Here is a 12082-nt window from a genome sequence, read left to right on the forward strand (position 1 = left end):
TGAACCAAACTCACCACCAGCCAGTTGATGATGACTCAGAGCCGCCCTATAGGACAGAGCAGAACTTCTCCAGTGAGTTTCTGTGGCTGTAAATCTTTATGAGAGCAGAATGTCTCATTGTTCTCCTGCAGAGCAGCTGAGGGGCTTACTAGCTGATTCTCAGTCAAACGCACAGCAGTACACCATCAGGGCTCCCTATTTACTGTACTGTAACTTTTGCTTCTGACCCCTATTTGAAATAATAAATTGGAACTACCTGGTATTTAGTTCTTAATCAAGATTAAGTGATTACTTGGGGGAAATTCCAAGTTCATGCAATTTGCGCTGTTCAACTATATCTTTGGGTCAAAGGACACCATGTAAAGTGTAACTTGACCTAAATAGTTAGTACAACACAAAATACTTTAAATAAAACCAACATGCACTTCCTCTATCTCTGGCTAGCTATTACTACCTTATTATATCCTGATTTTTTTAATGGGTGGACAGAGTGAAGAGTGGTATATGGTCTGTCTCTTAAACTACAAGTGATTGCCAAATCTTTCCCCCAAGGAGCAGCTGGGTTCAGGATTTTGGGTGGTACTTTAACCTTTGTGCCACCTAGGCCTCTTTCACGCGTTAACAACTGTTGTCATTGGCCAGTGCCATTGGCCTGTTGTGTTGCTGCTGTTGTCGGATGCTGCCCAGTTGGTTCTGACACCACACACAACAGAACCAAGCACTGTGCCATTCTCCGAACCATTTCCCCTTGAGCCCATGATTGCAACCCCTGTGGCAATCCACCTCCTTTGAGGGTCTTCCTCTTTTCCGCTGACCCTCTACTTTACCAAGCATGATGTCTTCTTCCAGGACTGGTCCTTTCTGATAACCTGTCCAAAGGACTTGAAACTAAGCCTCACCATCCTTGTTTTGAACATACCTGACAGCAACATTCGAACTGGATTTTTCCAAGACAGATGGATTTGTTCTTCTGGGAGTCCATGGTGCTTTCTTTCTTTTTATTTTTTTCAATCATTTCATCAGGGGCTCATACAACTCTTTCATAATCCACATATACATCATTTGTATAGAGCACATTTGTACATTTGTTACCCTCATCATTCTCAAATATTTGCTCTCCACGCATGCCCCTGGCATCCACTCCTCATTGCCCCCCACTCCCTGCTCCCCACTCCTTCATGAATCCTTCACGGTACTTTCTATATTATTCACCAGTGTGCCCATTCTACTGTGGTCGTGCTAATTCAATGTCTAGCTTCTTCATGCATCTGAGGGGATTGAAAACGATAAGGGTTAGCTCCTCAAGGTGACATCTTTACTCTTTAACACCTTAGAAGGGTCTTGCACAGAAAATTTGCCCAATGCAAAACATCATTTCATTTGTTAAAAAACTGTTTAGAATGCTTGATTCAGATACTGGTCCCCAGTACCGTTTTCTGCTGTTTGGATGCAGGCTCTTCTTCGTCGGCTTCTTCTCTTGTTCAGTGCACTCATCCAGGTGCACCACCGTGTTCATCGCTTTCATTCTCACCACTGAATGTTGGATTTTTGCCGTGAAACTGTGTTTTTCCTTTAGCCAACCCAGCATGGGAAAATCTCTTTCCCTTTCCTCGATATGCGCGACCTTGCAACTTTCACTTGTTTAGAGTTTCTTGTCCATCTTCCCGGATTTTTTTCAGCCCTGCCATTTCCACCTCTCCTTCTGGTGCTGGCACGTCACTTCTTTGCTTTTCCCTGGCAGGTTACCATCACTTGCAGCTTTGGCGGTAACCAGTGTAGTTCTTTAGCTTTTTCTTTAAAGAGAATTGCTCCCTTTTGCCTCTGACAAAGTCCACGCGCTGGATTTTCTCCATGGCTTGCAAAAAGGATGGGCACCTCTTCTCTACAGAGCCGATCATCTAAGTCATCCAAAAGCTGCAACCAGCAGCCCGTCTTCTTCTGCCAACTTCTGTCTAGCTTTTTGCTCTTGTTTAGCTCATAATTTAGACTTCATTTTCTTTTTGTTTTCTTCCTTCATTCTTTTTGTTTTGCAAAATAATCATCCTTGAAATTTCTTATCAGGTCTACGTCTTTATGCTTCCAGCGAGTGGTCTCTACTACCTTTTGAGCTCATCCAATTCTCTCAAACACAACAAATATTGATGCCTTAAATGCTCTGCGCAAAGTTCTTCTCATCGGAATAGTTAGCATTTCACCTTTGCCTTCCAACCCCTGTGAGCCTCTCAGATTGGAGGCACTCAAAATACAACTGAAAAAGTAGAGTTGACTTTAATGACATGGATGGAGCAAGGCTTTCAAGATTTTCATTTGCTCTTATGGGATGATGCAAACTAAGAAGAAGCAGCTGCAAGCATCCATTAACAATTGGAACATGGGACATTCAACGTATGAATCTAGGAAAACTGGAAGTTGTCTAAAAAGAAAAGGAGGTGGAAGTAAAGGGCAGCTGGTGTCAAGGAGTTCAAGAAGGAAGAGAATGTTTTGAAATTGACTGTGGTAGCAATTATACAACACTGCATGATGTGATTGAACTATGGAATGATATGATATTTGTATCAGCTCCCAATAAAATGGTTTTGGGAAAAAATGAAATAGAACGCTTAAAGATAGATATTCTAGACATTAAGGTGCTGAAATGGACTGGTATTGGCAATTTTGAGTTGGAAAGTCATAGGGTCTACTATCCTGGGCATGATGAATTGAAGAGGTATGGCATGGTAGCACATTCCTTGTCAAAAAACACATCTGTCCTGAAGCACAAAATTGTCATTGATAAGATACAGTCCATATGCCAAAAGGAAGACCAGTTAATATAACCATTATTCAAATTTACTCACCAACTACTAAAACCAATAATGAGGAAATTGAAGAATCTACCAATTTCTTCAGCCTGAAATTGATGACACATACAAAAATGCATTGATAATTACTGGTAATTGGAATACAAAAGTTGGAAAGGCAGAAGTAGTTGGTAAATATGACCTTAGTAGGTAGACCAGAGGATGCACAGCAGTACAGTTGGGATCTGGAAACACAGGGAATCTAGGACAGATAAACCCCTTGGGACCAATGGTGAGAGTGGCGATACTAGGAGGGAAGGGGGTGTAGAAAGGTGGAACCGATTTCGGGGGATATATAACCTCCTCGCTGAGGGATGGGCAACAGGAAATTGGGTGAAGGGAGATGCCGGGAAGTATAAAATAAGATAAAATAATAATTTATAAATTATTAAGGGTTCATGAGAGAGGGGGAGTGGGGAGGGAGGGGGAGGGAAAAAGGAAAATGAGCTGATTCCAAGAACCCAAGTGGAAGGCGAATTTTGAGAATGATGAGGGCTACGAATATATAAGGGTGCTTTACTCAATTGATGTATGTATGGATTGTGATAAGAGTTGTATGAGCCCCAATAAAATGATTTATAAAAAAACATATATGGGCCTTAGCAATAGAAACCATGCTGGAGGCTGTGTGATAGAATTTTGCAAGACTAATGACTTATTCGTTGCAAACTCATTATTTGAATAAAACAAATGGTGACTATATAAGTGGACCTTGTTAAAGGGAATACACAGAAGTCAAATAAACTGCATGTGAGGAAAGAGAGGTGAGAGAAGTTCAACTTTCTCCAGTCACAACTAAGCCAGGGAACACATCATCAAATGCTTATAAGCAAGTGAAAGTTTTCACTGAATAAGATAAAAGCAAGTTCACAAGAGCCAAAGCACAAATGCGAGTATATCTACCCTGGATTTAGAGACTCTCAAGAATAGATTTGATGCACTGAACACCAACGAAAGAAGGCCTGATAAGCTGTGGGATGACATCAATAACATCACACTTGAAGAAAGCAAAAGGATATTGAAAAAACAGGAAAGACAAAGCATGGTCATTTTGATCAAATGGATGTCATAAGATAGACTCTTGAATGTAGAGTAGCTAAACTGAATGAAAGAAATGATGATGTAAAAGAGCTAAAAAGAAAATTTCCTAAGTAGAGGTACCTCAGGGTTTCTTGTCTTGTTTTGTTTTTAATACTGAAAACATATCATGGAATGCTGTTGACTTCTGATTTAGGTAGTGTGTTAGTCCAGGTAGACTAGAAAAACTAATTCTGGGAGACTCATACGTGTATAAGAAAGAGCTGCATATAAAAGAGCAATTGTATAATGAGAAAATTTCCCAGCCCAGTCCAGATCCAGTCCATACGTCCAAGATTAGTCCATATGTCTGATACCAATCTATAAAGTCCTCTTCAGACTCACGCAACACATGCAGTGACACTGAATGCAGGAAGATCACAGGTCAGTGAGTGGAAAGTGTTGTGGATCCAGTGGCAGTGGAAGCATCTCAACACTGGCAGGGGTCTCCACGGGGCTCCTCCAACTCCAGTACTCTAGTGTGTCTTGTCAGCAGGAAGACCAAGCAGAGGGTCTGTGTCTATCTGGCTTCCAGGGAACTATTATCTCTGTGGCACCTCCCGATGAGGTCATCAAGTGGCAACCTTATTGACAAGCTGAACTCCATCCCTTTACAAGTTGACACCAGATTATGTAATTACCACAGGTGGGCTAAAATGAGGTCTGTGTATCAGTGCTGATTCAAACTACTCACTTGTATTTCATGTGTAGCCAGTGTTGAACATCAGCCCCATAGGCTTCATAAGTACTGCAGAGCCTTTTTCTTTCCTATAAATGCTCAATTTTGCACAAAAGGATGACCCATGCCCTTATCAGGTAGCATAGCACTGTGATTCAGAAGATTAGAGAATGAATATCTGTGGTCCACACTGGTTTGAAAATCTAATCGGGAGACTAAAACAAGAATCATTCATCAACTAACATTTCGTAACTCTAGCAATCTTAGATGACCCATTCAAGTACCAAGCTCCCGGCAAGCATCCTTAAAGACCAAACCAAGGACAGAGGTCAGCTGCTCAAAGCTGGGGTATGAAACAATCTCATCAAGTTGCTAAGGCAGAGATGGACAAATTTCATTCCATGAATGGAAATGAGCCACGTGGCTCTCTCAGGGAAATCACAGAGACCAGAAATGAGACTAGCAGGCGCCTTTGTCAAAATGTCCATCTGTGCGACTTCCATCAAACTCAAGAATGCAAAAGAGCAGGCCATGGGAAAGACTGGCGTCTTACAAATATGAAACTCATTTGCTGTGCAAGTTTGTCCAATTCTCATTATGTAAAAGATAGTGATAATTTTTGCTTTGTTTTTCTTTATATATTGGTGAGTTAGTGAGTTTATTGTGCCAACCTGGCTGATAAACACATGTGGGGTTAATTGAAGGGCGGAGAGATAAATGGCTTGGTGAGCCTTGCCTTTTGAGTTCTAGGGTCTCTGGCTTTTTGATGGTCAGACCAGGGTGCAGCAGCCTTAGCAGTTCCCTGCTTCAGCTTGCAAGGCTGACTTCCTGCAAGACATTGTCAAAGAGAAGCCACATGGACTTACCCCGATGCAGCCCTGGGTGCTCCGTGTGAAGACCCCTGCTACAGCTGAGATGCTTACACATTTACTGACTTGGCTTTCCTCCTGCAGTCAGCATCATTGTGTCTGCTTTGTGGACTGGTGTTGGACATATGGGTTAATATTGGACTTGTGGGCTTAGGCAGCACTGGCTTGGGATGTTTTCTTAATGCACAGTTAGCCTTTATATAAAATTCTCTTTTACACGAGTTTCTGTGGATTTGATTCTCTAAAGTACCCAGAAAAACCCTAACAATTTTATTGGTACAGAATACACATAGCATAAACTTCGATAGTTTAAACATATTAAAAAAGAGTTGTGCCATCCTGTCCACAATTTTAGAACATTTTCGTCTTGCATGGACTTGCTTGGACTCTCCGGAATTAGCTCCCCACTTCACCACAGGCTTCCCTATCCCAACCCCTATTCATCCAGTTACCATCTGTATAGATGTACTTATCCTGAATTTCTTACACAGGAAAAAGAAAGAAACAAAAAGAAAAAATGAATAACAATAAAAAATAGAGAAGACCCTCAAATGGAAAAGACAGCAGAACATAATAAGAAAACTAGAAGTTTAAAATGGGTCAGGAAGGAGAACAATTGATAAGGTGTTACATTTTATCCTAACTGCATTAGTCTATTTTCTAAAGTGCTTTGTCTGGTAGCAAGGCTACTTTGCATCCCTGGGCAAAGGTCAGAGGGGACTCAGGGGAGACCTAATCCTCACTGGGCCCTGCAAATGGATTTTGGGCATTTGCTCTCATCCATTGTCTTTTGCAGATGGGGTGCTCAGCATTTAAGATTCCTGTGGACTTACACTTCAGTGGTAGCATTTTTGCCTTCTATGGGTTTTTTTTGAAATCACCCTGTTTATTATTATTCTTTTCTTTTAGGTGAGCCATTTTATTGATATACATTTTTAATCATTTATTGGGGGCTTGCCCAATTCTTATCACAATCCATACATACATCCATTGTGTCGAGCACATGTGTACATTTGTTGCCATCATCATTCTCAAAACATTTGCCTTCTACTTGAGCCCTTAATATCTGCTGCTCTTTTTCCCCCTCCCTCCCCACTCCCCCCTACCTCATGAACCCTTCATCATTCATAAGTTATTATTATTTTGTCATATGTTACACTATCCGCCATCTCTCCCTGCCTTCTTCTCTACTGTTCCTCCCTCAGGGAGAAGGCTATATGTAGATTCTTATAATCAGTTCCCCCTTTCTACCCCAGATTCTCTGCATCCTCCAGGCATCACCACTCTCACCACTGGTCCTGAAGGAGACATCTGTCCTGGATTCCCTGTGTTTCCAGTTGCTATCTGTAGCAATGTACATCCTCTGGTCTAGCCAGATTTGTAAGGTAGAATTAGGATAGTGATAGTGGGGTGGGGGGAAGTATTTAAGAACTAGAGGAAAGTTATATGTTTCATCGTTGCTACCCTACACCCTGTCTGGTTCATCTCCTCCCGACAACCCTTCGGTAAGGGGTGCCTGGTTGGCTAATATTGGGCTTTGAATCTTCACTCTGTACTCACCCACATTTTCAATGATATTAACTTTTTTGTACCTTGATGCTTGATACCTGATCCCTTTGACAGTTCATGGTGTGTTTCTTCCATGTGGCCTTTGTTGCTTCTGACCTACATGGCTGCTTGTCTATCTTAGAGCCTTTAAGACCCCAGCCACTATATCTTTTGATAGCTGGGCACGATCAGTTTTTTTCACCACATTTGCTTATGCAAATATGTCATAGCTGTATTCTCACCCATTGCCTATCTTGCAATGACTTGATTTTTGCGGCATAGTATTATCTCTACAGATCTATCTAGATAAGATAGACTGGATGAATAGTCTAGAGGAGAAAATAATGGGACCAATGGTTCCGGGGGGGACACGGGAGAGGGGAGGTGGGGGCAAGAAGGTGGTGCCGACCAACCCAGGGACAGCGGAGCAATAAGTGATCCAAAATTAGTAGCAAGGAGGGTGTGAGTGGCCTGGTAGGGATTCAGCAAGGGCAAGGTAACCTAGAGAAATTACTGAAACCCAAATGAAGGCTGAGCATGATAGTGGGACAAGAGGAAAGTAAAAGGAAATAGAGGAAATACTTGGTGACAAAGGGTATTTATAGAGGTCCAAAGACTGTAATTTACATATGTAAATATATATATATGTGTGTAGGGAAACAGATCTATGTGCATATATTTATAGGTTTAGTACTAATGCAGCAGATGGACACTGGGCCTCCATTCAAGCACTTACTCAATGCAGGAACACTTTTTTCTATTAAATTAGCATTCCAAGATGCACACCTTCCCAACACGATTGCTGAAGAAAAATGTGTGCATACGCAAATGTGGTGAAGAAAACTGACGGTGCCCAGTTATCAAAAGATTTGGCATCTGGGATCTTAAAGGCTTGAAGATAAACAAGAGGCCATCTCGCTGAGAAGTATTAAAGCCCACATGGAAGAAGCACACCAGCCTGTGTGACCACGAGGTGTAGAAGGGACCAGTTATCAGACATCAAAGAGCTAAAAACGATATCAGTGGCTGCTCACCTTCCTGACACAACCACCGAAGGCAAACGTGTGCATAAGCAAATGTGATAAAGAAAGCTGATGGTGCCTAGCTATTCAAAAGATATAGCGTCTGGGGTCTTACAGGCTTGAAGATAAACAAGCGGGCATCTAGCTGAGAAGCATCAAAGCCCACATGGAAGAAGCACACCAGCCTGTCTGACCACAAGGTGCAGAAGAGACCAGTTATCAGACATGAAAGAACTAAAAATCATATAAATGAGTGCCCACCTCCCTGATACGATCAATGAAGGCAAACATGTGCATAAGCAAATGTGGTGAAGAAAGCTGATGGTGCCCAGCTATCAAAAGATATAGCCTTCTATGGATTTTAAGACTAGCCTTTAAAACCTGGGATACCATTCTTTCTGATAGCCGGGCACCCTCTGAATGATAATAAGTTTTAGATGTGTTTTAAAACTATGGATTGAGTCACAACTTGGAATTCTTAAACTTAATTTTTCTGGTGAAATATTTCAAAAATCCTAAAATGTGAACACATTTTCATTGATGATTAAAGAAACCCAAATCAAACAAAGTGCTGCTGAGTTCAATCCAACTTTGAGTCTTCCCAGGGGTGTCAGAACAGAACTTGGCTCTATAGGGAACTCCATGGGGCTTCCAAGGGGCCTTGATGGCATTGAGGACTACACATTGAGCTGCTAATTGGAAAATCAACATTTTGAACTTACCAGGTGCTCTGCGGAGAGTCTGTCTGTTCCCGTAAAAATGTAAAGTCTGGGCTACTCAGGTATAGTTCTGCTCTGTCCCGAGGGTTCCTATGCATAGGAATACACACGCTGGCAGTCAGTTGGTTTATAGGCTATAATCGTTTGACAGCAGATTGCTGTTCTTCCAAGGAGAATCTGGCTGGATTCGAATCATCCTCCTTTTGGTAAAGTGGTATCACTCTAATTCATGGGGAAAAAACATATCACAGCAACTCTGTAGGACAGAGTAGAACTATTGTATAGGGATTTTTGAGGCTGTAAATCTTAATAGCCCAATGCTTAACACATTGAACTAACAACAACTCACTGCCATCATGTTGATTCTGACTCATAGCCAAACAACAACAAAACCATCAAAAAACAAAAACTACTACAATGGAGCCTATAAGTCTTTATGGGAGCAAGAGACCTCAACTGTCTTTCTCAGAGAGACTGGTAGGTTTGAACCACGGACCTATGGTTAGTAGTCTAATATTTAGGTGACATGATAGTATTGATAGTATTTGCTATCCATCTATGTATACAGTTATATCACCTATATACAAGGGGATACCCACCCCCAAAACTGATGCGCATTTATTCTTTTGATGTGAGGGTGATAGTGCATTTGGCGTTCTGAAATGATAGCTAAAAGTGTGAGACAAAAAAGGCCTGATTTGTGGCAGACAGGGCACTGATTTTGCCACCACAATAATGTGCCTGCTCACACAACCATCTCAGTGTAGCAGTTTGGGGCAAAAAATAGCATGCTTCTCTTGCCCCATGCTCCTGACCTCACTCCACGAGACTTCTTTTTGTTTCCTCGAATACAGAAAGACATGAAAGGACAGTGATTTGACTACATAGAGGAGGTGAAGAAAAAAAACAAATGAGGGTTTGTGCTGTCAGCCATCCAAATGGAAGAGTTTGAAAAATGTTTCCTAGAATGGAACTGCAGATTTGACAAATAAACTAAGTGTAATGGGGAGGACTTTGAAGGTGATGAGATTATTTTGTAAAAAAAATTAAAATACGTAGCTTTGAAAAAAATCCATTTGGGTTGGGGGTAACCCCTCATATGTTGTTTCATTTATTTCCTTTCAGCTCCCTGGGAGAAAGCATGCGGAAGATTTCACTTCCAGTTTTATCAGTACACACAATGATTCAAGAAAAAAGTAAAAATTTCAGCAGACACAACCCTTCTGTTTTGGTTTTTGTGTTCTAGGATCTCTGGTGGTGTAGAAGTTACGAGTTGGCCTGTGACGTGCATGGTCTGCACTTTGAAACCACCAACAGCTCCTCGGGAGAATGAATGGGCTTTCTACTCCATAAGCAGTTGCAGTCTCTGAAACCCACAGGGGAGTCACTATGCGTCATCATTGATTCAATGAGAGTGGGTCTGGTTGTTCTGGTTATATTTCTCTAAGGACCCTGGGTGATGATGGGTAAGTGTTGGGTGGCTAACCATGAAGCCACCAAACCCCCCAACCACTCAGTGATGGAAAGATGAGTCGATATGCTCCTTGTAAGATTTTCAAAGTCATGGAAACTATAGTGTCCCTACGAGTCAGATTTGACCTGATGGCAGTAGGTTTTCTACAGTATATTTCTCTAGGAATGGAAATATTCACATCTATAGCAGTGAAAATGCATCCAAATGTTAATACCATAGTTAAAATCTAAAATCTCAGTTATGAAACAGCTACTTTTGATATACAGTTGAGGGAGTCTCTAGAGTTGGGTCTAAAAATGAAAGTGGATATTGGACTATGGTTCTTTTGTATTAACATAGGTTTACTTGGGTCTATTAAAGATTTCTAAAAGTCAGCAATACAGAGGATGCTCATAAATCAGGCATAGTAGCAATCTTTTAAGCACCCAGTCTAATGTGCAACTTTCAAAAACTCTCTTCGAAGAGTAATGTTTGGGTTTCAAGTAATTTGATGTCCTTACAAACATATTATACAATTAAAAAACTTTTGTATCGAGATAATTTCAGATATAGGTCATAGAGTCCCGTGAACTCTTCATATTATACAACTATAGTTATATTTGATAAAAACCTTGATCTCAGAGTTTGCAGCAGATGAAACATGTTGATTTGACTAAATGATTTAATCTCAAATATATTGTTATCTGACTCCATTGAAGGAAATTGCAGAGCAAAAGATTATGGTATGACTTTTAAAAACCGTTTTATTGGCATATAATTTGCATATCATACAGTCACTTCACAAAGAGCTGTGCCATCAACACCACAATCAGTCTGAGAACACTTTCTTCCTTCTTGGCCTCATTGTAATTAGCTCCCCATTGCCCCTCACCCTCTCTCAGAATTGTGCCATTAAAAAAATCATCTTTAATCATATGTTCTTGTTGTTACCTGTTGTCTTGTTGGCCCCTGACTCATGCAAATATCATACACAATAGATGAAAACCCCAGCTGTCCCGTGTCACCGCCATGATTGATTTCTGATTGGTGCATTGTGACCCACTGTCTTTTCACTGCCTGATTTGGGAAATTAGATTGCCAGGTCTTTGCTCTTAGCTGATCTTCATCTGAAAGCTCTGCGGAAATTAATTCAACAGCACAGCAACACAAAGCCTCCACTGACCAAGGGCTGGGAAGCAGACCTGGCTCTCCCATGTAGAAGACAAATTAACCACCCCCCAGTCATATGTTGTTGTGTGTCCTAGAGTCAATCCCTACTCGTAACAATTCTAAAGGGCACAGTAAAACTGCCCCATATGGTTTCCAAGGCTGAAATATTTAAAAAAGCAAATCACCAGCTCTTTATCCTGTGGAGTGACTGGTGGGTTCGAACTGCCAGCCTTTCAGGCTAGCAGCCAAGTGCTTCCTGGCAGTCACCAGGTCCACTTCCTTAACCACGGTAACTTGAGTATGCTAGAGAATTCTTCATTACTTAATATGGGTTTTCTTTAAGCTTCATCTGCTTCAAATTTAACACAGCGCATAATTGTTAGCTGATCACTCTTGATTTTCTCCAAATACAGATATCCTCAAAATTTTAGGGGGAACGAAATCTATATTCAGTTGCCTATAATTAATGTGACAAGCCTTAAGTCACATCGCAATACATTCAATTCCGTAGAATAAATTGTGCTGCTCTAAGAGACGATGTGGCAGTTTAAAATCTAATAATACTCCCACATTAATATTCCAATATAAATAATGGTTATAGTCACAACTTAATATCAGTTTAATTGAAGTCTATATCAATATTTTCGCAAAGCAACCCATCCACTTGGATGGATAAACAGAGCTGAGAGTTCTAGAGCGTACTGT

Source organism: Tenrec ecaudatus, chromosome X, assembly GCF_050624435.1.
Source record: "Tenrec ecaudatus isolate mTenEca1 chromosome X, mTenEca1.hap1, whole genome shotgun sequence".
Lineage (NCBI taxonomy): Eukaryota > Metazoa > Chordata > Mammalia > Afrosoricida > Tenrecidae > Tenrec > Tenrec ecaudatus.